The sequence below is a fragment of the Geotrypetes seraphini genome, chromosome 1 (assembly GCF_902459505.1).
Source record: "Geotrypetes seraphini chromosome 1, aGeoSer1.1, whole genome shotgun sequence".
NCBI classification, from domain to species: domain Eukaryota; kingdom Metazoa; phylum Chordata; class Amphibia; order Gymnophiona; family Dermophiidae; genus Geotrypetes; species Geotrypetes seraphini.
This window is the reverse complement of record NC_047084.1, coordinates 325,735,036-325,760,829: the sequence shown is the minus strand read 5'-3', so window position 1 is coordinate 325,760,829 and position 25,794 is coordinate 325,735,036. Positions and strand designations below refer to the sequence as shown.

General features: G+C 44.7%; 1 long non-coding RNA gene across 4 annotated transcripts in view; it reads left to right on the top strand.

Annotated features, from left to right (window-relative positions):
* The window catches only part of LOC117366269, an 86,321-nt gene that overhangs the window by 4,972 nt on the left and 55,555 nt on the right, over nucleotides 1-25,794 (top strand). For 3 of the 4 annotated variants that reach the window (XR_004540553.1, XR_004540551.1, XR_004540552.1), the window contains exon 2: nucleotides 4,539-4,674. This is a non-coding gene — a long non-coding RNA (uncharacterized LOC117366269). Of the gene's footprint in view, nucleotides 1-4,538; nucleotides 4,675-12,633; nucleotides 12,695-25,794 lie in introns of those variants that run through there. The other variant, XR_004540547.1, reaches the window with a different exon arrangement.

Sequence of the window (25,794 nt, the reverse complement as noted above, 5' to 3'; positions counted from 1 at the left end):
TTGTGCCTGGACGTCGACGGGGGCTGTGTGCCTCGACGTCGACGGAGGCTTTGTGCCGCGACGTCGACCGGGGCTTTGTGCCTCGACGTCGGCTGAGTCTTCTGCCTCGACGTCGACTGAGGCTTTGTGCCTCGACGTCGTCTGAGGCTGTGTGCCTCGACGTCGACGGAGGTCTTGTGCCTGGACGTCGACTGGGGCTTTGTGCCCCGACGTCGTCTGAGGCTTTGTGCCCCGACGTCGTCTGAGGCTTTGTGCCCCGACGTCGTCTGAGGCTTTGTGCCTCGACGTCGACGGCGGCTTTGTGCCTGGACGTCGACAGGGGCTGTGTGCCTCGACGTCGACGGAGGCTTTGTGCCACGACGTCGACCGGGGCTTTGTGCCTCGACGTCGGCTGAGTCTTCTGCCTCGACGTCGACTGAGGCTTTGTGCCTCGACGTCGTCTGAGGCTGTGTGCCTCGACGTCGACGGAGGCCTTGTGCCTGGACGTCGACTGGGGCTTTGTGCCCCGACGTCGTCTGAGGCTTTGTGCCCCGACGTCGTCTGAGGCTTTGTGCCCCGACGTCGACTGAGGCTTTCTGCCTTGACGTCGCCGGAGGCTTGTGCCTCGAGGTCGACTGAGGTTTTGTGCCTCGCCGTCGACTGAGGCTTTCGGCCTTCACGTCGCCTGAGGCTTGTGCCTCGAGGTCGACTGAGGCTTTGTGCCTCGCCGTCGACTGAGGCTTTCTGCCTCGACGTCGCCTGAGGCTTGTGCCTCGAGGTCGACTGAGGCTTTGTGCCTCACCGTCGACTGAGGCTGTGTGCCTCGACGACGTCGACTGAGGTTGGGTGCCTCGGCGTCGTCGGAGGCTTGGTGCCTCGGCGTCGACTGAGGCTTTGTGCCTCGAAGTCGTCTGAGGCTTGGTGCCTCGACGTCGTCTGAGGCTGGGTGCCTCGGCGTCGACTGAGGCTTGGTGCCTCGAAGTCGTCTGAGGCTTTTTTGCCTCGATATCGTCTGAGGCTTTGTATCTCGGCGGCGTCGGAGGCTTGGGCGCCGGCGCGACGTCTCCTGAGACTTGTGCCTCGACATCGTCTGAGGCTTTGTGCCTTGATGTCGACTGCGGCTGAGGTTTGCTGCCTCGATGTCAACCGGGGCTTGGTGTCTCGGCATCGATGGATGCTTTGTACCTTCGACGTCGGCTGAGCCGATTGCTCCGCGTCGCTTGATGCTTGTGCTTCGGCGTCGACTGAGGCTGGGGGGCCTCATCGTCGGCTGGCGACCGAGGCTTCGTGCCTCGCCGTTCACTGAAGCTTTGTGACTGGGCGTCGCTTGGGGCTTTGTGCCCTTGGGTTGACTGTGGCCTTGTGCCTCGGAGTCGACTGGGGTTTTGGGCCTCGGCGTCGACTGCGGGTTTGCGCCCCGGTTTCGACAGGGGCTTCGTGCCTCGACTTCGTCTGTGGCTCTGTGCCTCGGTGTCTCCGGCTCCTATTTGGTTGTGGTGCGGAGTTTGGTTTCCTGGTGGAGACTCTCTCCCTGCTCCCGCTCTATTGCTCCCGCCATGCGTCATCTCGCTTGGGGCAGAGTGGGGCTGTGGACCCTCCAGGTTCGTCTCACCACCTTTCCTTGCGTGAGTACTGCGTTCCTTGAGGCCTCTCTTGCCGAAGCCACTAACCACCTTTCAGACCGCGACCGGTCCTTCGCCTATCGGGACGCCTTCAGCTGAATCCCTTCTTCCTTGGTGGTTTTGACTCTTTCTCCGGAGGGGCCCTCCGGATACCTTTCTTGGGTTATCTCGGCCTCCTGCGCGGCAGTCGCTATAGCTGCAGCGGCTTCGGGTTGGGGTCCAGCCGGCTTCAGCGACTCCTGGCCGTCTTTTGGACTATTCTCGCATAGCCTCCGGGCTGCTCTCTTCTGGGGATTCCTCCCCTCCCTTCGGGAGGGGTGTCACCGTGTCTCCGCACTGGGAGTTTAGCCTCGCCTCTGTCGGTTGGGCTTTCCCATCCTCCTGGCTACGTCTGGTCCGGGCCCTTCGGGACCTGCACTAGTTTCTGATCTGGGAGCGTTTCAGTCTCTGTCCGCCCCGGTCTCGGGAGTCCGTCTGGGCGGACCTGGACCCAGTTTGTCTGCGCTCCTTCTTGTCTCGACCTCATGGAGAGGGCCTTGTCTGTTTATACCGGACGATGGTCCCTCTGTCCTTGGTCCGCCTCCGGTCTTTTCGGCCACTGCCTCGGCAGGCCGCCTGTCTGCGCCTGAGTCAGCTGGTGACTCAGCGGTTTTCGACCTCGGCCGAGCTGATGCTTTGGGATCTTGGGTCTCCACGGTTCATGTCCCGATGTTCGCCTGGTTTCCTCTTCGTGTTCCCCACTGCACCCGAGCATTTCAGTGATGGCAGGATAGGGATCCCGCTTCCCAGCGCTTGGATCGGATTCTTTGGTCGGGTGCGGACCGTCGCAGCCGCATCAATCTGCTGCAGCTCCGGGCCATTTTCAATGCCGGGACGGATTTTCGTTATTGGTCGATGGATTGCGGGGTCCTGGTGAGTCCCGTCATCCCGGGGGCGATGTATCCTGTGACCAAGCCAGGGTGGACAGGGTTCCCTGTTACTTTGCAGGCGAGCCCTTCGTCTTTGGCAGGGGGCGTCACCCCGCTACTTCTTTCTTTGGGCGGTGTGTTTTCGGGGCGTGCAGCATTGTCTGGTGGACACGTTGCGTCACCCCTTTTTAGCCGCATGAATGGTCGCTCCATTCTCAGACTCTGTGGCATGTGGTTGCCTGGTGGGGAACCCCACAGGTAGTTCTGTTCGCTTTGCCCCTCACTCACTGGTTGCCTCGATCTTGCTCGAGGATGTTCTCCCAGGGTTCGCATCGAGGTGGATGCTTTCCTTCTCGATTGGATGGGCAGGTTCCTCTATGGGTTCCCTTCCCTTTCTTTGTTACTCCTCCTGTCGGTCTGCGCCACCATGATCTTGATGGCTCCTCGGTGGCCCTGGCAGCTGCGGTTCTCCCGGCTCCTCCAGCATGTCAGGGAGCCTCTGTTCCTACCTCTGCTCACTTCTCGGCTGTCTCAGAGTTGAGGTTTCTATTGCATTCCATTCTGCAGTCTCTACTCTTATCAGCTTCGTTCCTCGCAACGTGCCTCCCTCCTTCTGTTTCAAGTCGGTGGGGGTTTTTTCGAGGCCTCTCGAAAGATCTCCACTCGGCAATGCTATTCCCAGAAATGGTCCTGATTTGCTGCGTGGTGTGCTGAGCACCGCATGGATCCGCTCTCTGTCTCCTTGCCTTCAGTGCTGGTTTATCTGTTTCTCTTGTCTCGGTCTGGTCTCGAATTGACATCTATTCGAGCCCACCTCTGTGCTTTTGCTGCCAGTCATCGGCCGCTTGATGGGACGCTGCTCTCCGTCCATCCGATGGTTCCCCGCTTTATGAAGGATCTCTTCAATGTACATCCTCCGCTCAAAGCCACTCCGGTGGTTTGGGATCTTTGTGTGTCCTGACTCAATTGGTGCTACCTCTATTGATTCCATTGCTAGAGCTCTTTGAATTATTTCACCAGGCAGGTGGTATTCCTGGTTGCTCTCACGTCTGCTCGCGAGTCAGTGAGCTACAAGCTTTGCTTGCGGACCCGTCTTTTCCTGTATTTTTTCATGCACGGTGGTTCTGTGTACTCAACCCCAGTTCTTGCCCAAGGTGGTTTCGGACTTTCCGCTCCCTCATTTCATTGTTCTTCTGGTCTCTTTCCTGTAGCCCCACTCGCCTCCGGGCGAGGTGGCGCTTTACACACCTGACTGTAAGAGGGCGTTGACTTTTTATCTTCAACGCGCTCAGTCTCCTCAGACGGTTCCTCAATTGTTTTTGTCCCTTGACCCTAATCGGTTGGGACGCCCAGTTCCAAGCGCAACTTGTCCAACTGGTTGGCTGCTTGTATTTCCTTTTGCTACGCTCAGGCTGGTCTCGAGTTGCATGGTCAAGTTGCGGGACATATGTCCGAGCGATGGCGGCTTCTGTAGCTTTCCTCAGGTCGACGCCTATCGAGGAGATTTGCAAGGCTGCCCCTTGGTCTTCGGTTCATACTTTCACCTCCCACTACTGCCTGGATGCTCTGTCCAGGAGCGATGGCCGGTTTGGCCAGTCGGTTTTGAGTAATCTATTTTCTTGGATTGCCAACTTCCCTCCATCCCTTTTTTGGTTAGCTTGGAGGTCACCCACATGTGAGAATATGCTGCCTGCTTGTCCTGGGATAAAGCACAGTTACTTACCGTAACAGGTGTTATCCAGGGACAGCAGGCAGATATTCTCACAATCCGCCCGCCTCCCCGAGGTTGGCTTCTTTGCTAGCTATCTGAACTGAGGACCATGAGGAGGGTATGCGCCCTCTAGTGGATCAGGAAGGCACACACATGCGTGGTGCAGTGTGCAAACTTGAAACTTCAATCAAGTTTGCTTGAAAAGCTGTCCGCGCTGGGGCTCCGTGGATGACGTCACCCACATGTGAGAATATCTGCCTGCTGTCCCTGGATAACACCTGTTACGGTAAGTAACTGTGCTTTCTCGCTCTCTCACAGGTTCCGGGCTCACAGCGTTGCCAAGGGAGGGCGATGGGGAAACCGCCACAGGCAGAGTTCTACTCTACTGCGCATGTGGCGGCCCAGCACCACGGATCAAGGACCCACAGAGTTGAAGTGCACATGCGCGCTAAGGGTATTATTATAGCGGATTGTTTTTACTTTATTCACACACAGAAAATGTTTGGTTATACTTTGGTGTCACACACATTTTATGTGATCCTTGACAGTGTTCCTTAAAAGGGCATTTATAATTAGGTGGCAGTGAATGTCTAGGTTTTTTTGAGTTCTGGATCATTCTGTCTTATCCTTATTCTGATGTATCCATCAACATTCAGGGGTCCTTTTACAAAGGTGTGCTAGCTGATTTAGCGCACGATAACTTCTACCACGTCCATTATATTCTACGTTAGCAGTTAGAGCGCACTAAATTGGTTAGCACACCTTCGTAAAAGAGGGATTAAATTTATATTGGCTACAATCCATGCAAATTCCTTCTTTTTCTTCTTTTCAGTTGTAATATGAAGTTTTTCTTTTTCAAATAGAGTAGCTATTTTAGAAATATCATGAGGAATGTTTACGAGTATTGTTGTTTTCATTTGGTTTTTATGCCAGGCATATTTCAGTTTCCTCTGTTCAAAATGTTCTTAAAATGGAATGAATTAAAATACATAAATTGGAAAAAAAAAGGATCAGTCCTAGATACACATATGTCACATCAAGTCTATTAGAAGCTGATTATTCTGTGAACAGTTGGAATTACGGCACAAAAGTAGAACACAGTAATATGAGTTATGAATTTGATTTTATTTTATTTTATTTCTTATATACCGCTATACCGTGAGGTTCAAAGCGGTTTACAATGAAGATAGATTAAAGATACATTAAAATAAAATAAATAAAAATGGTACTTTGGATTTCCCTAACTGTCCTAAAGGCTCACAATCTAGCTAAAGTACCTGAGAAAACAATAAATAAAAATAAAATAAATGAAATAAAGTAAATTCCAGTCATGCATGGCATCCCATCGATATTCAGTGGCACTTACCCAGTTCATGGCACAGAGTATCACCATAGACTGCAAAAATGAAAGCTGGCTATTTTGTGGGCGGTCCAGGGGCGGAGTCAGCACTTAATAATCGGCACTTAACTGACTATGTTACTCAGCCATATTGAACAACATAAAAGTGAGTCCTATCTTTTTGTGATGTCACTTAGGCTATTAAGTGCTGAATATCATAGTCAACCACATAAGAGATAGCTGGTCGCATAAAATTGGACATTCAATGCCAGTGCACAGACACACGAGTGGAGGAGCGGCATAGTGGTTAGAGCATGAGAATCAATTCCCACTGCAACTCCTTCTGACTCTGGGCAAGTCATTTAACACTTCATTGCCCCAGGTACAAAATAAGCATCTGTCTAGTCCAGACATGGGCAACTCTGGTCCTCGAGGGCTGGAATCCAATCAGGTTTTCAGGATTTCCCCAATGAATATGCATTGAAAGCAGTGCACGCAAATAGATCTCGTGCATATTCATTGGGGAAATCCTGAAAACCCAATTGGATTCCGGCCCTCGAGGACTGGAGTTGCCCATGTCTGGTCTAGAACAGTGGTTCCCCCAGGCCAGTCGGGTTTTCAGGATAGCCCTAATGAATATGCATGAGAGAGATCTGCATATAATGGAGGTGCCAGGCATGCAAATCTTCTCCATGCATATTCATTAGGGCTAGAATATGGTCTAGAATGTGTAAACTACTTCGATTGTAATCACAAAGGAAAAGGGTACACAAGCCCCATCCCTTTTACATTGCTGAGCATTGAATATCTGGGAATAACAGTGGCAACTAAAAAAAAAAACCACTTGCCACTACTGGCTGAATATGTATTCCTGAGTTTGTAAGAAAATATCCAAAATCTAAAGATCCATAGAAAATGTACCATTGTGAGATAACTACATACAGATGTCAGTTTAAAATGGATTATATTTATCTATATATGCTTACACAGAGAGATATCTCCTTCTAAATATCTACATCAATATGCATCTACACAGATACAGAGATAGTCATGCTTATTTTAGTCATCCTTTACAGGAAGTACATCAGAACGCCTTATGTTGGCACCGACTTCCATCTGTCATGCCACCCGATTTCCATCCGCTTACAGTTTTAACTTTCTTTTGCTAGGAACATAGTATGCAAAAGTTCCACAGCATCTGAAAAATAGGCATTTATGTTTACTTTGTTAAATGCAGCAATTATATCCCTTCTGCTGCAGGGGCGAAATTTAGGTAATCTGATAAGATCAAAGGTTTGGGAGTGGTGAAAAAATGCCTAGTTATCTGGTTGTTGTTTTTTTATTACAATGTCCCTGTTCATTTTTTTTTTTTTTTTTTAAGTTCAAAATGTTTATTGGTTTTGTATAACAAACAGTAAAATAGCAAGAACAAGCAGAGTCAGTACATTCAACAAGAACAGTAAACAGTCTGCAATACATAGTACAGTCAAAGGCAAAAACATTTTTGATCAGGTCAAATTTGACAACCCATATCCAGGCTATGGTAACATGCAGATTTGATTACAGCAATGCATTATATCAGAGATTAACAGAGGCTTCAATTTTTGCAAAACACTGCTACAATAGAGGGGAAAAACAGTGATCACATTTTGTGTAATTTGTAATGTACCTCAATTACTAATATAAGGAAAATGGAAACTTAAAATGCTGAACATTAGAGTTTTCATAAGAGCAATCTAAATTATCTAGTTACGGTAATTAGCTCAAGAAATATGAACTTAGTCTAATTCTTAAATCACCACATCTATTAAGAAGACATTTTTCCAGTAGCAGTGATGCGGAACACTCTTCCACAGGATTTGAAAGAAGAATGATTTATTGTTCTGAAAAGCTTTGGGATTTGTATATTGCCTTTTTGTAGTTATACAACCACACTCAAAGTGGTTTACATATATAGAGGTACTTGTTTTGTACATGGGGCAATGGAAGATTAAAGCCCAAATTCTGTACCCAGCGCCTAAAGTTAGGCACCTATTTCGGAGGCACCCAACTAAATAAGCGCCTATCTAAATTGAATAATAAGCTCAACTAAGCTTTTTAATTAGCACTGATTGAAACATAGGCACCTATCATGAAAGCGCGATTCTGCAACAAGGTATAACTAACAGCTGTTCTAACTTTAAGGAACTAATTAACTGGGCACTGGTCTGAATATTGGCACATGCAGTTAACTTCCAAGTCAGTGGACATAGCCAGATATTCAGTGCCAGGTGCCTTACATGCCCTGGCATTGAGTCTCCAGGGTTACTTCACTCTGCACTTGAAGCAACTTATCAGCCACTTACTACTGTGGGCTCAATATCAAGGCCTTAATTCAGTGGCGTACCTAGCATATGTGACACCCGGGGCCCATCATTTTTTGACACCCCTCCTCCCCCATCTGTACGAAAAACATGATTTTTAGTAACAAGCCACATATCACACATGAGTACCTAGGCAAAGGCAGCATCTTCCATACTGCAATGAGCAGTACAACATCAATACACTCATTGTAAAACTAAACAAGCCAGACTAGTACGGATCAATCCTGCAGTCAATCCTAACAAAAAAAACATGTCTTTCGAACACACAGAACACCTTCGCCTAGTATGGAATATGTCATCACAAACTAACCCCTCCCCCTTTTACAAAACTGTAGTGTGAATTTTAGCCATGGTGGTAACAGCTCTGACACTGAATTCTGAGCATCAGAGCTGCTACCACCACGGCTGATGCTAAAAAACGCTCCACAGTTTTGTAAAAGGGGGGATAAAATAGAAATACATAGACAGAGGTTAAATTGAACCAGTAAGAAGCTGGACTCTGCATACAGTGCACTACAGAAACAGTGACACATGTCTCCTAAAGCAATAAATAAATACAAAATTTTTCCCTACCTTTGTCTTTTGTGGTTTCTGCTTTCCTCATCTTCTTGTAACTCTCTTCCTTCCATCAACTGTCTGCCGTCTCTCTTCCCCTATATGACATCTTCTCTCCTTCTATGCCCCTTCCAGAAACTGTATGCCTCCCCCTTCCATCTCTCCTTTCACCCCCATTGGTCTGGCATTTCTCTCCTCTCCTCTCCTCTTCCACACCTCTCCTCTGCAATCCCTTTCCCTTTTTCCCTCATTTTCCTTTTCTGCATCTGTCTAGATTACGTTCTTACTACCCTCTCAATGTCCTTTTTTACTGTCTACCTAGAACTTGCCACCTCTTCCCCTCACCCCTCCAGTGTTTCCCTAACTTAATCCTTTTCTCCCCATTATGTGCCCTCCTTTTATTTATCCCCTCTTTCCATCATGTACTCTCTTTCTCCAACCCTTCCATCTAGTACCTTCTCTTCTCTCTGTCCACTTCCATCCAGTGTCTGCTCCCCTCTTTCTTTCCTCCCATTTCCTTCCTGTAATTGCTCCCTTATCTCTCCCATCTGCACTTCCATCCAGCATAGGCTCCCCACTACCATCCAATGTCTGCCCTTTCTCTCGCCATCCACCCCTCTTCAAACAGCATCTGCCCCCTTTCTCTCCCTCCAATATATTTCCCCCTTATGTCTCTCCCCTTTCTCTGTACATCAATTCTATCAGCACCACCCTTCCATACCACCCTGCCCCCTTTCTTTCCCTCTACCACTCTTCCATTCCAGCAATCCTGCTCCTTTCTCTACCTTCATGCAGCAAGGTCCCATGATGATTGTAACTGCCGGCTGCCAGTCCACCCCACTCCGACGTACTTGCTCTGGAGCGGACTCAGCAGCCGTATCCTGGAAGGTCCCGCGATGACTCGTCTGCTGACTCTGCTCAAGAAGAAGTAAGTTACATCGGAGGGGGTGGACCTGGCAGATGCAGGGAGTTGTGGCAAAGTCCCGCAATGACTGCGTCTGCCGGGTCCACCCCCTCTGACGTAACTTACTTCTTCCGGAGCAGAGCTGGCAGACGAGTCAGCGCGGGACCTTCCTGCACCTCAGCATGGCTGCCGACTCTGCTGCAGCGAAAGTAAGTCAGAGGTAACATGACCATTTATTTTTTTCATCAAAAGGTGACATCTATTAATTGACTGTGTATCCTTTCTTTCATTTCTTTCTGCACTCAGGCCCAACAATTGTCCCTTTCTATTCCCTCCCTCCTTCCTTCCCATGTCCTTAGTGCCCCCAGTGCCTCCGTCCTGTATCCATAGTGCCCCCGTCCTGTGTCCTTAGTGCCCCCAGTGCTTCCTTCCTGTGTCCATAGTGCCCCCAGTGCCTCCATCCCGTGTCCATGGTGCCCCCAGTGCCCCCATTCTGTGTCCATAGTGCCCCCAGTGCCTCCTTCCTGTGTCCATAAGGCCCCAGTGCCCCCTTCCCGTGTCCTTTGTGCCCCCAGTGCCTCCTTCTCATGTCCTTAGTGCCTCCGTCCTGTGTCTCTAGTGCCCTCAGTGTCCCCGTCCTGTGTCCTTAGTGCCCCCAGTGCCTTCTTCCCGTGTCCATGGTGCCCCCATTCTGTGTCCTTAGTGCCCTCAGTGCCTCCGTCCTATGTCCATGGTGCCCCCAGTGCCTCCATCCTGTGTCCATAGTGCCTCCTTATGTCCCCTCCACTACCTTCCAGATTTTGACCAGCCTGCCTGTCTACCTATCTCCCTCTCTCGCTAAAGCCAGCCAGCTTGCCTGCCTGCCTACATCCTGCCCTCCCTGCCGCAGGAAAAAAAGCGCCTCTCCCCTTCCTTTCCCCCAGCCCGCGTGCTACGATCCTACCTCACCCCGCTGACAAGAATTCTTTCTGACATCAATTCTGACGTCGGAGAGGATGTTCCGGTCCAGCCAATCACTGCCTGGTTGGCCTGGAACATTCTCTCGTCGGAAAGACTTCTTGTCGGCAGGGGGGGTAGGATCGTAGCGGTGCAGCGGGGGGAAAGGAAGGGCAGGAAGACCCAGACCTGGCCGGCTGTGCATCCCCCCAAGCCGTGCACCCGGGGCGGACCGCCCCCCTCCCCCCCTTGGTACGCCACTGCCTTAATTTCTATGTGGTGAGGTGTGTGTGTGTGTATGTATGTATGTCTCATCTAATCTAATCCACAACTTATTAATTGTACTATACTAAAAAGGTTCAAAGTGATTTGCATTCAAAGAGGCCATCAAATCTACAGGAAAATACAAAAACAATCAATTAAAATATGCTTGTGTGTGGCCAAAGCTGGGTATTCTATTATTGTGGGATTTCTATGCAAAGATCTATAGTAATGTGGCTTGTAAGGTTTTCCAATAGGTGTGCTGATGTTCTAGGATCCACTGCATCTTTATGGTCCTTGTGATTCAAATCTTGGAACTTAGGCCCTCTTTTACTAAGGTGCACTAAGCATTTTAGCACGCATTTACCCCACGCTAAATCAATGCGTGCACTAAATGCTAACTCGTCCATAGGATAACATGCACGCGTTAGCGTTTAGCATGTGCTAATATTTAGCATGCGTTTAAAAGCATAGTGCACCTTAGTAAAAGAGGAGGTTAGAGTTGTAATAGTAGATTTTCTGTAGGCCTTGAATGACATTTTTTTTGTAAAGGATTTTATTTCACAATATGTCTGGTACTGAGAGGAGTTATGTTGCTGTTACTGAAGTAAGTTTAGACGTTTTGTGGAAGATGCACCAAAGTCCAATAGCGAACATGCCCATTTTCAAAACTGCAAAACATCTATCTTGTGTTTTTGAAAATGTGTTCTGTGCTTCTATCTTTTTGAACCATTTTCAAAAAAACACACATCCAAATGAAAAACGCACAAAACTAGCCATTGGGATGTAGGAGAGGCCAGCATTTCTAGTAAACTGGTCATACAGACATCCCAGCAGAGCAGTGGGGAACCATAGGGTGCACTGTAGTGAACTTTAAATAGATAAAAGGCCCCATGTACACATCTCATCATAACCCCCTCCAAAACCCACCGAACCCAACTGTATACCACATCAATAGCCAGTATGCCTGAAGATTTCACCTCACATGTGGGATTTGAGTGTAGTTTGGAAGGCTCACAGATTCCACCATAAGTGTAGTGGTTAGAGTGGAATATGGGCCTGAGTCTCCACTCTCCATCTCTATGGGTGACCACACCGCCCACCAGGATACTCAATTTCAATTTATTTGATATAGCGTATATGTAAAACCAAGGTTAAAATCAAAGTGGTTTACAATATAAAAGATTAAAAAGAGGGAATCAAACACAAACTGGTTACTAAATACTAAAGATGAACTGGAGACATGAAGTGGAAAAAAAAGGTATGGATTGGTTGCAATAAGTCTAGGGAAAAGGAAAAGGTAAGGATATAAGGTATGGGGAACTTGCTTGCTGTTCTATTTGGAGTAGCTATAACATCTGAAACTAGCATACAAGCGGGTATGTACTGTTTTATTCACATCTTTGGGGGAAGAGAGAGGTCAGTGACCACTGGGGGAGTGTGGGGAGTCATGCTTACATCCCTCTAGTGGTTATCTGAACAATTTGAGCACCTTTACTCACTGGATCTGGTCTCTGTTTATCACCTCTATGTCTGGGCAGTGGGCACCCACTAGATCAGATCTCTTTCTTTCCCTCGCTCTCTCTCTCTCTAAATTCTCTTCAATCCCGCACAGCCTCCTGCTATCTCCTCACTTGGCAACTTTTCAGTGACTGACAGTTCCCCTTTTCACTTTCAGCTACTTCCTGCAGTAATTCCATTAAAATATGTCAAAAATTACTTCAAAACATGGTAATCATAACCAAAAGGTATTTGCAATTTTGTACTGTGGTCCAAATGACATTTATATGCCCTGGTTCCTTTATAATGTACACATTGAACAATACTAACCATATAAAGAAAAATATGTTTTTGGTATACTTCCTTGCAAGAACAATCCTGAGGATATTAAAAATTGTAGTATCAAATTCTGATGTTGGTAGGAAATTTGCATATTTGAACATAACTGTCTCAGAGAGGTTAAAGGCTTATAATCACAGAAAGTACATTTAAGAACATTCTGGAAAAAATAATAAAAACAATGATCCCTGTATTCATGAGGATTTCTCCTTGTAGGCTCGAGGAATGGGCATCGACATGGCAGATGAGGTTCAACGTGGATAAGTGTAAAGTGCTGCATGTCGGTAACAAAAATCTCATGCACGAATACAAGATGTCCGGGGCGGTTCTTGGAGAGACCTCCTAGGAAAGGGACTTGGGAGTGAAGAAGCCGTCCACACAATGTGCGGCGGCAGCAAAAAGGGCAAACAGAATGCTTGGACTGATAAAGAGGGGATCGCGAACAGATCAAAGAAGGTTATCATGCCGCTGTACCGGACCATGGTGTGCCCTCACCTGGAGTACTGCGTCCAGCACTGGTTGCCGTACATGAAGAAGGACACGGTACTACTCGAAAAGGTCCAGAGAAGAGTGACTAAGATGGTTAAGGAGTTGGAGGAGCTGCCGTACCGCGAAAGATTAGAGAAACTGGGCCTCTTCTCCCTCGAACAGAGGAGATTGAGAGAGGACATGATTGAAACATTCAAGGTACTGAAGGGGATAGACTTAGTAGAAAAGGACAGGTTGTTCACCCTCTCCAAGGTAGGGAGAACGAGAGGGCACTCTCTAAAGTTGAAAGGGGATAGATTCCGTACAAACGTAAGGAAGTTCTTCTTCACCCAGAGAGTGGTAGAAAGCTGGAACACTCTTCCAGAGGCTGTTATAGGGGAAAACACCCTCCAAGGATTCAAGACAAAGTTAGACAAGTTCCTGCTGAACAAGAACGTGCGCTGGTAGGGCTAGTCTTGGTTATGGTGTTGGTCTTTGACCAGAGGGCCGGCTCGTGAGCGGACTGCTGGGCATGATGGACCACTGGTCTGACCCAGCAGCGGCAATTCTTATGTTCTTATTTTCTTATGTTCAAGATAAGTCCTACTCACTGGATCATATCCAAATTTCCATCTACATTTACCAGATAGTGGCACTAAAATATCTGGTCAGACAAACTCAGCATTATCTAGGTAAGTTAGGTCATAGTAACATAGTAAATGATGGCAGATATAGACCTGAACGGTCCATACAATCTGCTCATTAGTTATACCCATTAAAAATACATGATTAAATTAACTTGTCTCTTCTTTGACATTTCAGGGTCATAGAGTGTAAAGTCCACCTGGTATTGTCCTAGGTTCCAAATGCTGAAGTTGCCATCCAAGCTCACTCCAGCCTATCTAACCATCCTGTTTTCAGGATATCTACCATAAAGTCTGGCCAGTAACATCCTTCTGTTCCAAGTTAGTGGAGATCCCACTGATTCCCTCCCCTGCCCATCCTACACCAAATTAACACATATGGAACATATACCTTGCAAGTCTGCCAGTACCCGTCTTAGATCTTTAATTTACATCCTTTGTTTTCTAATTAGAGACCCTCTATGTTTATCCCACGCTGTTTTTAATTCCATCACCGTTTTCTTCTCCACCACTTAGCTCGGGAGGGCGTTCCAGGCATTTACCACCCTCTCCGTGAAAAAAGAATTTCCTAACATTGCTCCTGAGTCTTCCTCCCTGCAACCTCAAATTATGCCCTCTAGTTTTACCATTTTCTCTTCTCTGGAAAATATTTGGCTCTATATTAATACCTTTCAAGTATTTAAACGTCTGTATCATATCTCCCCTATCCCTCCTCTCCTCCTTTCTGTACCCTCCTCATCATTCCTGACCTGTATTTAATTTGTTGTATAGTCTTTGTACTGTCCAAATGTATTCCACTATGAATGTTTGCTTGTAACCTGTTCTGAGCTACTGGGAGGACGGGATAGAAATCGAATTAAATAAATAAATAAAATAAATAGTTACTATACAACACTGAGTAGTGCATAACTGCAAGGAAGTGGACTGTACATGTGAACAAGCCATGGCTGTGGTATCTAAGCTAATCTGTTATTTGTGTGTCATGCACTACCTATATAGGCTCAAGGCGATTTACAGAGAAGAAAAAGGAAGTACATTAGAACATGGAAGAATCAGGGAGGGTGACAGGGGGAATTTTATCAGGAAATTGAGATTAGGAGAGAAAAAAGAAAACACCTAGTCATTATGGAATGAAAATTCTGAAGTGGAGAGATGGAGGGATTGTAGAAGAAGTGGACTTAGGGATCCTTTTATCAAGCCGCGCTAGCGGTTTAATGTGCATAATACCGCACGCTAAACCGCCGGCCATGCTAGCTGCTACCGCCTCCTCTTGAGCAGGCGGTAGTTTTTAGCCAGCGGGGGGGGGGGGGGGGGGGTAGCGCGTGATGAAAAGTCACGCGCGTTAACCCCGCTAGCGCAGCTTGATAAAAGGAGACCTTAGTTTCATGTAGAGTTCAGGTATCAAAAAGAAGGGTTTTCAGTTTCTTCCAAAATGAGGCGTAGTTAGGTTCTGTATCAAGCAATATGCACAATTTGTGGAACATTAGCATTTGTACACATTGCATGGGGCATATGGTACACAGGCCCAATTACTAAAAACGTGACCTTTAGAAAATAAGGCAAACGAGTGTATTGTAGAACACAGTAATGCCGTTCAGTAAATGAAATCTATAGTAACCTCCAATTCACAAGTCAGCTCAGTGACACAAAAACATGCAGCCCACGTCACAGAAACACACATCGGAAACCATACTCACAAAGGACTTGATTTATGTTGGTGGTTAATACTTCTTCAGTTCTAATTTGTGGACTAAATAGGATTAACTATGGCAGTATTATAGATTATTGTAATAATGTGAAAGTATATAAATTCCTTAGACTCTCTTCTGTCATGTATTATTATATTATCTGAAGAAAGAGAGACATGTATGGGGACACAATTTATATTAAAGACAAAATAAAGTACTACTGCATTGTCATGAACAACAACAACAACAAAAAGCACATAAACATAACCAAAATACACCAGGGCAGGAAACCTTTGATAAAAATAATGCATGTACAGTGCTCCCCCGGTCATTTGCAGTTGGCGATTCACGGTCCCGGTCTTTCATGGTGTTTTCTGACCGGGAAGGAGAGGGCAACCAGAGATGCAGGAGAGACCAGCCGGAGTGCCGGCGAGTGAAGGAAATCACTCGCGGTATGCTCTGACCTCCTCTTCCTGCACTAAAGTCAAAGCAGCTCCTGATTGGTGAGGCCCGACTTTAGTGCAGGAAGGGGCGGTCTGAGCATACCGCGAGTGATTTCCTTCACTCGCCGGTGCTCCGGCTGCTCTCTCCTGCCTCTCCGGCTACCCCTCTCCTGTCTCCCTCCGCTAAAAACCGTATTTGCGGTTTTGAAAGATTGCGAATATCAGGGGAGTACTGTATTGTCATACATTTCCATTCTAACACCTGCCTGAAAACTGCATAGGTGGCTCTAGAACAGTTTGTTGTATTGCTTAAAAAAACTCAAAGATTTCTGCATAGTCTTTGCTGGGAAGAATATTAATTCTTAATTGAAAGTAATCATTCAAAGACTGGCTGGCTGCCTTTTTGGTTAAATGAAAAGAATGGAGGGCAGCTGCAATACTGGAACCAGAAAACTTCATAGCATTTTTCTTTAGCTCTTCTGTGGACAAGGAATCATTTTCAGAAGATTTAATTTTAAAACACTTTGGATTTGGTCTGATATCTGCTCTGTATACTCAAGATAACTGCTCCCTTTTCTTACTCCATCCTCATCACCGGAGGACATGACGCACATTTATCCTTATCTGATGATAATAATAATCTACTACATATACTATTAATTAGTGCTGTGAAAATCATTCTCTCTAATTGGAAAAACTTGACTTCTGTGGAATATGGTTTGTCTTGTAGCCAAATATGAATGTATGGCAGCTGAAAGACTGCATTCATTAGCGAAATTTGAGAGGATTGACTTGTCCATTTCACCTTATAGAACATTAGGTTGATCTTTACCTTTCTTGGAACGGGTTCTCTCCTTGGTCACCTGAATTGCCTACATCAGCCACATACTGTATATAATTGCCTATATTACCTTGCTTCTGCTCTCATAAGAACATAAGAACATAAGCAATGCCTCTGCTGGGTCAGACCTGAGGTCCATCATGCCCAGCAGTCCGCTCACGCGGCGGCCCAACAGGTCCAGGACTTGTGCAGTAATCCTCTATTTATACCCCTCTATCCCCTTTTCCAGCAGGAAATTGTCCAATCCTTTCTTAAACCCCTGTACTGTACTCTGCCCTATTACTCCCTCTGGAAGCGCATTCCAGGTGTCCACCACTCGTTGGGTAAAGAAGAACTTCCTAGCATTCGTTTTAAATCTGTCCCCTTTCAACTTTTCCAAGTGTCCTCTTGTTCTTTTATTTTTCGAAAGTTTGAAGAATCTGTCCTTCTCTACTCTCTCTATGCCCTTCATGATCTTATAAGTCTCTATCATATCCCCTCTAAGTCTCCTCTTCTCCAGGGAAAAGAGACCCAGTTTCTCCAATCTCTCAGCGTATGAGAGGTTTTCCATCCCTTTTATCAAGCGTGTCGCTCTCCTCTGAACCCTCTCGAGTAACGCCATATCCTTCCTAAGGTACGGAGACCAATATTGGACCCAGTATTCCAGATGCGGGCGCACCATCGCCCGATACAATGGCAGGATAACTTCTTTTGTCCTTGTTGTAATACCCTTCTTGATTATGCCTAGCATTCTATTTGCTCTCCCTGATTGACATCCAGGTTTCACATATAATTCGGTATTACTGTATATACGATTAAGTACTTGATATTATTGGTACCATTATTTCAATATGATCTTATATTAACTGTTATCATTTCTTTTCAGTTTCTTATTTGCCGCTTAGTGATTATCATTTCAGATACATTCATAAGCTGATGATATTATGGGCTCCTTTTATTAAGGTGCGCTAGCATTTTTTAGTGCGCACTAAAGATTAACGCGCGCTAACCACGCACTAAATGAAAAATACTAATGCAAGCTCTATGGAGGCGTTAGCGTTTAGTGCGTGCGTCATTGTAGCGCTCGCTAAGCATGCGCTAAAACCGCTAGCGCACCTTAGTAACAGGAGCCCTGTGTTATGTATCACTGTGTATTTATATTTCCATTTTACTTTGTGTACTTTTGTTATTTGCTTTTGCTAAACACTTTGGGACCCTTATATTAAGCTTTGTTAAAGTGCTAGTGCAAAAAAAACAAGAGATAATTATATCTTAAATCTCACTCAAGTCCTCTATTTATTTAGGATCCAAGATTCAAAATAAACGGAATTTAAGTAATCAATTAAAGAAGAAAAACAGTTATAGTTAATACTGTGCTAACAGTCGTCTATCTTTCTTATCTATCCTAAGCTGGCTCTTTCTTGAGTGAGATTTAAGATATAATTATCTCTTGTTTTGTATTATGTTGTATTTTTTGCTTCTTCAATTTTGCTTTTCTGTACAAGTTTATACTTGATTGTTATAATGAAAATTTATAAATAAAAAAAAAATAAAAAAAAAAAATTGCTAGTGCAGACCTGCACTAACCCCCTCTTTTACTAAGGTGCGCTATGCTTTTTAGCGCGCGATAAATATTAGTGCATTCTAAACACATTTGAACTTCGTTTCCCCTCCAGTTAGAGGATGTAAACTCAAAAGACACCATCAACAGCTTTTCTCACATCAGGCAGCATTATGGGGTAAAGATCTAGAACAATTGCTTACGCCTACTACTTATGGGGAATTTAGGAGACGCCTAAAACAGTGATTCCCAACCCTGTCCTGGAGGAACACCAGGCCAATCGGGTTTTCAGGCTAGCCCTAATGAATATGCATGAGAGAGATTTGCATATGATGGAAGTGATAGGCATGCAAATTTGCTTCATGCATATTCATTAGGGCTAGCCTGAAAACCCAATTGGCCTGGTGTTCCTCCAGGACAGGGTTGGGAACCACTGGCCTAAAAACATATCTGTTCCTGAAGTATCTAGGCAGCTGACCCGCACAACTCTTTCTCCACAATAACTGATCCCTAGAGCTGTTAATCTCTAGCTTTCACCTCTGTGAAAGCTAGATAGATTGTGAGCCCACCGGGATAGAGAGGGAAAATGCTTGAGTACCTGATTGTAAAAAAACCGTTTAGATAACCTTGATAAGCGGTATATAAAAAATCCTAATAAACTTGAAAAACTTGAAACTTGTTAAGTTCATCAATTTGTACCATCTTTTAATCTTTGTAAACCGCATAGAACTTCACGGTCCTGCGGTATATAAACTGTTATTATTGTTATTATTAAACATGTGCTAAACGCTAATACGTGCATGTTATCCTATGGACGCGTTAGCGGTTAGCGCATGCGTTGATTTAGCGCGTGCTAAAACGCTTAGCGCACCTTTGTAAAAGAAGGCCTAAGTGTTACTGAATATTAAAACCAACCAGCAGGGTAAAAATCCTAAGCTGACCGCTTCACATGGATAGGGGTGGGAACTGGGTAATGCGGAACGGCTCCTCATGATAGCTAGTGTAAGGGTTGGTGGCATTTGCAAATTGTCTTGACTGATGATGAAATTGATGTTCAAGTTATGGAATGCCACGAATGGTTTATTAAGATTAATTTCTGACTTTAAATCCCTAAAAAAAAAAAAATCTCATCTTTTTGTCAGAGTGTATTATAAATAAGGAGATGTCTATTTCTCCTGCAAAAACTAAATCCTGAAATGAAAGTTTGATGTATTTTTTGTTTTTAAATAAATTTGTTTAATGGTGTAGAATTTGTATATTTTATGTACGCTCTTTTAAATTATGTATGTGAATATTGTAATTCACTTACCCCCTCTTTTACTAAGGTGAGCTAACCGATTAGCGCGCGCTAATCGAATTAGCGCATGCTAAATGCTAACGCGTCCATAGATTAACATGCATGCGTTAGCATTTAGCGCGAACTAAAGCGATTAGTGCACCTTAGTAAAAGAGGGCCTTAGTTTATAAGTGGAATAGAAATATTTAAAATAAAAAAATAAGTTTTAAATCCCACAAGTAGTGCAAACCTGCTGGGATTAATAAAGTACACTAAGGAAAAAGCCACATGATGTGCAGAATGAAATATGAAAAAGATTATCTCTTGATTCAATCCGGTGGGTCTTGACTAATGATAGCATGGCTGTACTTAACACCACCTTAACAGGCTGTGTCACGTGCAGCCATACTGCTAGCAGTCCTATAAAAAGATGAAGCTGGCAGTGGATCCCTCCAGCACAGCTCCCTCCAGATCTGATCGTAACTAATGCAGGTTCCCCTTTCTGATCCCCCCCTCCAGTGCCACAGTAAGAACCCCAATTTTAACCCCACAAATTTTAGACCTTATCTTCTATGGTTTTCACCCCCAGCAGAGCCACTTTTTGAGTAGAACATGACCCTTCTCCCAACCACAGCCTTTCTCCAGAATCCATTCAGGGGTCTCCTGGCAGCCTAGTGGCACAGGGCAGGAGAGGGTTCCTCTATGCTCCCTGATTATCTAGTTCTAGATGGCAAAATGATCCTAGTCTAGCAGCACTACCTCTTGACCCCAAGCAGCAGTCTTATGGTAACATAACATAACATCGTACTTCTTAGCCGCGTAACCATAAGTTCTATGAGGTTTACAAAAGATTATAAACTAAAGACAATTTAAGGATGACAAAAAGAAATTATTTGACCAAGTATTTTGAAAAGAGATAAGTTTTCAGTTGAGTTCTGAAATAGAGAATGACACGGGGAAAAAATCTGTCCCCGTCACCGCCCCGTCCCCGGCCCACCATCCTCTGCACCGCCCCGTCACCGCCATTCCATTCACCGCCCCGTCACCGTCACTGCCATCCCTTTCACCGCCCCGTCACCGCCACTGCCATCCCATTCACCGCCCCGTCACCGTCCCCGCAGCATCCATATAAGCCTTAGTACTCTAATATTTAGCGTATTCCATTCTTATAAATCAAAGTTCCTGCTGCTGAACTAGAGAAAGAGATGTTCAGCTGGCAGGGCTTTGTTTATAAATTTTTATTAACACAACTAATATACCACCATAATGTTTCCGACAGAGGACAAGTATGCAATAAATGCATTTTGCTGTTTCAATGCCAGTGCTCAGCAGAACAACAGACAGCAATATGGACATTCACCTTATGTAGTACTTTTTTAATATATAAAAATAGGCAAAATTAGTTGCTGTTTTATCATTATATTTTCTTGCCATTATAGTATTCTTCATTGATCATTTTTCTTTTTAAATTCAAAACAAATTCAACCTATCTTGTGTCCCAGCATGAATTCATGTTTCACTCAATTGGCTGTTTCAAGGGAATTAACCCTCCAACTTCCATTTGCAAAAATACCCAATGTTGTTCCTTCTATGAGCAATATTTAAATTATGAGGAACAACATTGGGTATTTTTGCTGAATTGTGTGACACCATTTGGGCTGAACATGAAGATTGAAAATGCCTGGTTAGCCCTGGACAGATGATTTGAACAGCCAGGAGCCTGTCCTGGCCATTTAAATCATTTTGAATATCTAGTCCAATGATAACAGAATTAGGGTGATTATAGAAACATAGAACTTTGTTGATCACTAAAAACAGTGGAGACTAAGGGTCTATCAAGCTCAGCATCCTGTCTTTGACACTGGCCAGTCTTGGTCTTTGGAACTGCCCATTGTGTCAGAAGCAATAGGGATTAAGTGACTTGCCCAGGGTCACAAGGAGTGTAGTGTAGCTCTAACCACTGGATTTAGAAGTTGGCTTCTTTTGGGATCTTTAACTCATCATCGCTAGGACTCGAATCTGAGTCCGCGGCACCTAACATAGAATGGAATTAGTATGGCAAAGTAATGAAGAATGGTCCAGCAGCCCCCATCCTCCCTCCACCTCACCTTATATTCGTTCCGAGTTTGCCGGCTTCCTTTTTCCCTAGCCGCACGCGTTCAAAAAGCCGTGCACGCGCGGCTGCGCGAGTCAATCAAACTTCTCCTCTCCTGCAACTTCCTGTTTCCGGTTGCGTCAGAGGAGAAGATTGATTGACTCGCGCAGCCGCGCGTGCACGGATTTTTGAACACGTGCGGCTCGGAAAAAAGGAAGCCGGAAAACTCGAAATTTAAGGTGAGGTGGAGGGAGGGAGCTGGCTAAATGCTACTGGCGGGCGGGCGGTGGCTGCGGGGACCGCGCGATCCTTGATACCTCACTGCGGAGACAAGACCATTCACCGCCCCGCGGGCGGTGAATGGCCTTGTCCCCGTCGCCGCAGCGACTGCTAGTTTTCTTCCCCGTTTTCGGCGGGTGACCCGCGGCTAAAATGCTAAACCGCCACCGTGTCATTCTCTATTCTGAAATGTTTGCAAGAACAGGCTCCAAGCAATAACAATCGAAATTCTCTATCATGTGAAGCTCCTTGAAATGCTAGAGTATGGTCCAGAAATTTCTTGCTGTACTGATGGAAAGGTAAACAGGGCATGGGATTTTCTACTATTTTTATACAATGCTAGAGAGAATCTATTAACCATGTAAAACGGAGCGGTACCATACATAACCTTATAGCAAAAGCAACCCAACTTAAACAAAACATGATACTGCTGATGGGGGTTATATTTTCATATAACGAGCAATTCTTTTGTTTTATGAAATGATGACACCTGATGATAGCACCATAAGACTACCACTAGGGGTATTTGGTGCTGTTTTGCACCTGAAGCATGAAGGAATAGGAAAAGAAGGCCATCTCACTAGACTACCAGGAAACCACAGAGTGAATCCCAGAGGGAGGTGGGGGTTGGGGGTATGCTCAGCAGTGGGGTCATCTGAGGGTTTGATGCTGGGGGGGATTAATGTTGGTATTGGGATTGTTTTGCTGGGGGGATCTTATGGGAAAATATATTTGCTCTGGGGATGCAGTAGATTCAGATAGTGATGAATTTCACTGGGTGGGATTGGCAAGGGTAAACTGCCACAAATGAAGCTTCATCTGTTTTTGGACAGTTTGGTAGTACTTTAGCAACTGCATTATATGCAACAGCAGGTAGCCCAGGTGCACTTGCACAATCTGTAGTGGCATGAACTATAGGGTAGGTTTCTGTCCTGGGCACTAAGGGTCTGATTGTATAAAGGGTGCCTAAAGTTAGGTGCTTCTTAAGCGTCTAACTCCACCCCCCCTTTACAAAACCATAGCATGGTTTTTAGCGCTAGCCATGGTGGTAACAGATCTGATGATCATAGGAATCTTGGCGCTATGATTTTGTAAAAGGGGGTGTTAATTGTCAAAATTCCCTTAACAGCATCGATAATTGGTAAAAAAATAAAAAAAAAAAAATTGCGATAGGTGCCTATCCGATTCTATAAAAGATAAATGCCTATTGCAATGCACTTAGTGGTCCCTAAGGCCTAAACTGGGCATTTCTATGGGTGGAGCGTGAGTTAGGCGCCACTAAACTCAATTCTCCAAAAACTTGGGAGCCTGAAATGTAGGCCTTTAAAATCCTTGCCTACATTTCAGGCACCTAAGTTTTTACATAGGCGCTACTAGTTGCAATTCTGTAAACCACGCCTAAGCATGATTGATATACCGCCGGTACCTTTTTTTTTTTAGGTGCCGCTAATACAATCAGCCCCTTAATGCAGAACAGATTCTGGGCACGCCTCCTGCATTTACCGCATGGGCTTTGTATTTATTGCCCCTTAATTTTTGCTGTTAAGGTACAGTAAGTGCAAAACTGTACCTCACTTTAGTAATAGGATCCTTTATATACCAGGAAACCAAAAGAAAAGCAGTGCGAAATGGATGGTCTTGATCCTTGCTTTATTGAATCACATAACAGTTTGCGGTGCTCTGTATCACACACTTTATCCACATAGTATGAAGAGTGTGTGGCGCAGTGGTTGGATCTATAGCTTCAGCACCTTGGGGTTGTGGGTTCAAACCCTGCGCTGTTCCTTGTGACCCTGGGCAAGTCACTCAGTCCTCTGTAGCCCCAGGTACGTTAAATAGATTGTGAGCCCACCGGGACAGATATGGAAAAATGCTTGAGTACCTGATTATAAAAACCGCTTAGATAACCTTGATAGGCGGTATATAAAATCCTAATAAACTTGAAACTTGTTTAGAAGGAAAATGGATCCAACATAGGCCGTGTTTCAACTCTCTTGTCTTCCTCAAGGGTTCCAAGGATTGGATGTAAAACTAAGACGCAATTGTGGATAAGCTAAAAAAGAGCAAATTAAGTGTGGAAACCAAATGTGATTGCTTTGCCTTTCGCTTCATGCAAAGCCAAATGTAGATAAAAATTGATCAGGGGAGGCACTCTCCACAAGCCAGAGCAAGGAATTTAAAAGCTGACTTGAATTTCAGGCAGTCTGAGAAGAACTACCACAGACCAGATTTTGCCGTCTTCAGCCACTCATGTAACTCAAGAATTTTGAAGAACTGATGCCTTAAATATTTAACAGGGATCTTTTCACTATCTCTGTCTGTTGGAAATATCAACTAATGACCTTTCTTATTAATGGTCTGGCCCCTCGAGCAATAAAGCTGGACATCACTAATTAGAACAGAAGTCTTCTGACCTTTGCAAGAACACAAGGCATCATTAGGTTAATAAAGTAGTAATAAGATACTGGAAATATAGATATAGATGAGCTATAAAAATATTTTTTCCTCTTTTGTGCAAAACAATATATGGAGGTCATTTTATATTGCAGTTTCCACATGTAGAGTTACAGTTTATTGTTACATATGCAGGAAATGGCTCTCACAAAATTCAATGGAGTAAGCATGCATAGAAGATTACATGTTTTATTTTATTTTTCTTTCCAGCTTATGATTTATCTTTAATCTTATCTATTGTTTTGCCTTTTGTCTTTGTTTTGTTCTATTTCTATCATTTAAATTTCTCCAGAATTCTACTGTTCAACGGTTCCCCCTTCTGCATCTATTCCTTTCTCTCCTCTCTTCTACCTTCCAAAGTATTTAGATCAATGCTGTCTTGTTAAAATGTTTATTTTATTTTTATTTTTCCTCTAACTCTACTTTTCACTTCTCTATTACCCTCCAGGTACTTTAGTTAGATTGTGAGCCTTCGGGACAGTAAGGGAATTTTTCAAGTACCTTTCTTATTTCTAATCTTAATGTATATTTTCTGTAAACCGCTTAGAACCTAACGGATGTAGCGGTATATAAGAAATAAATTACATTACATTACATATGTCTAAATGACCATATATAATTTTACACAGTCTGCATACAGGAGTCCTCAGGAGTGGAGTTGGGATATATTTACTTAAAAAAAATAAAACTTTAGAATACAGTGTAAGATGTCTGACAAGTTTGTGAACTTGCCTCCGTGTGCTTATGCTGGCACACTGTACAAATAACTCAGTAAGGTTTCATAAACTTGGTATATGAGTGTCTCATAGCTGTTTTCGTGTCGACGTGTGGCAGTGTCTTGCTGAGTGGTATTCATTATTGTTTTGTGTTTTTTGTGTGCCGTCGCAAGATTGTCAGAGCTTGGAATTCAAGAAATGAACAAATATTAAGGGCTCCTTTTACGAAGCCGCATTAGCAGTTTTAGCGTGCGCTAAACCCGTGCTACGCAGCTAGAACTAACGCCAGCTCAATGCTGGTGTTAGCGTCTAGCGCGGCCGGCAGTTTAGCGTGCGCTATTAAGCGCGTTAAACCGCTAACTCGGCTTCATAAAAGGAGCCCTAAATTTCTTGTTAAACTTGGCAAGAGTGGAAGTGACATGTTAGTCCAAGTTTATGGGGATAATGCCATGAAGAAAATGGCAGTGTACATTTGGATTAAATGTTTTTCTGAGGGGAGAGAAAGCGTCATTGATGAAGGGAGCCAGTAACGAGCAGAACTGATGAAAAACATTGCAAAAATTTGTCAAATTATGCATCAAATTCATCAGCTGACTGTGATGAGCATAGGCAGACCAAGTAAACATCGATAGGGAAACAGGAAAATCTTGACTGAAAATCTTGTCATGAGAAAGGTGTGTGCAATAATGGTACCAATGAATAAAAGCAAAGGAGAGCTGAAGTTTGCCAAGACCTTTTGGAGAAGCAAGACAATGTTTTGGACCATATTATCGCTGGTGATGAAACATGGGTGTACCAATGCGACCTGAAACAAAGTGTCAAAGTGCACAATGGAAGTCAGCCAATTCTCTACGACCAAAAATGTTTCACCAATCCAAATCAAGAGTCAAAACAATGTTGCTAATCTTTTTTTTTTTTATATTAGTGGGATTG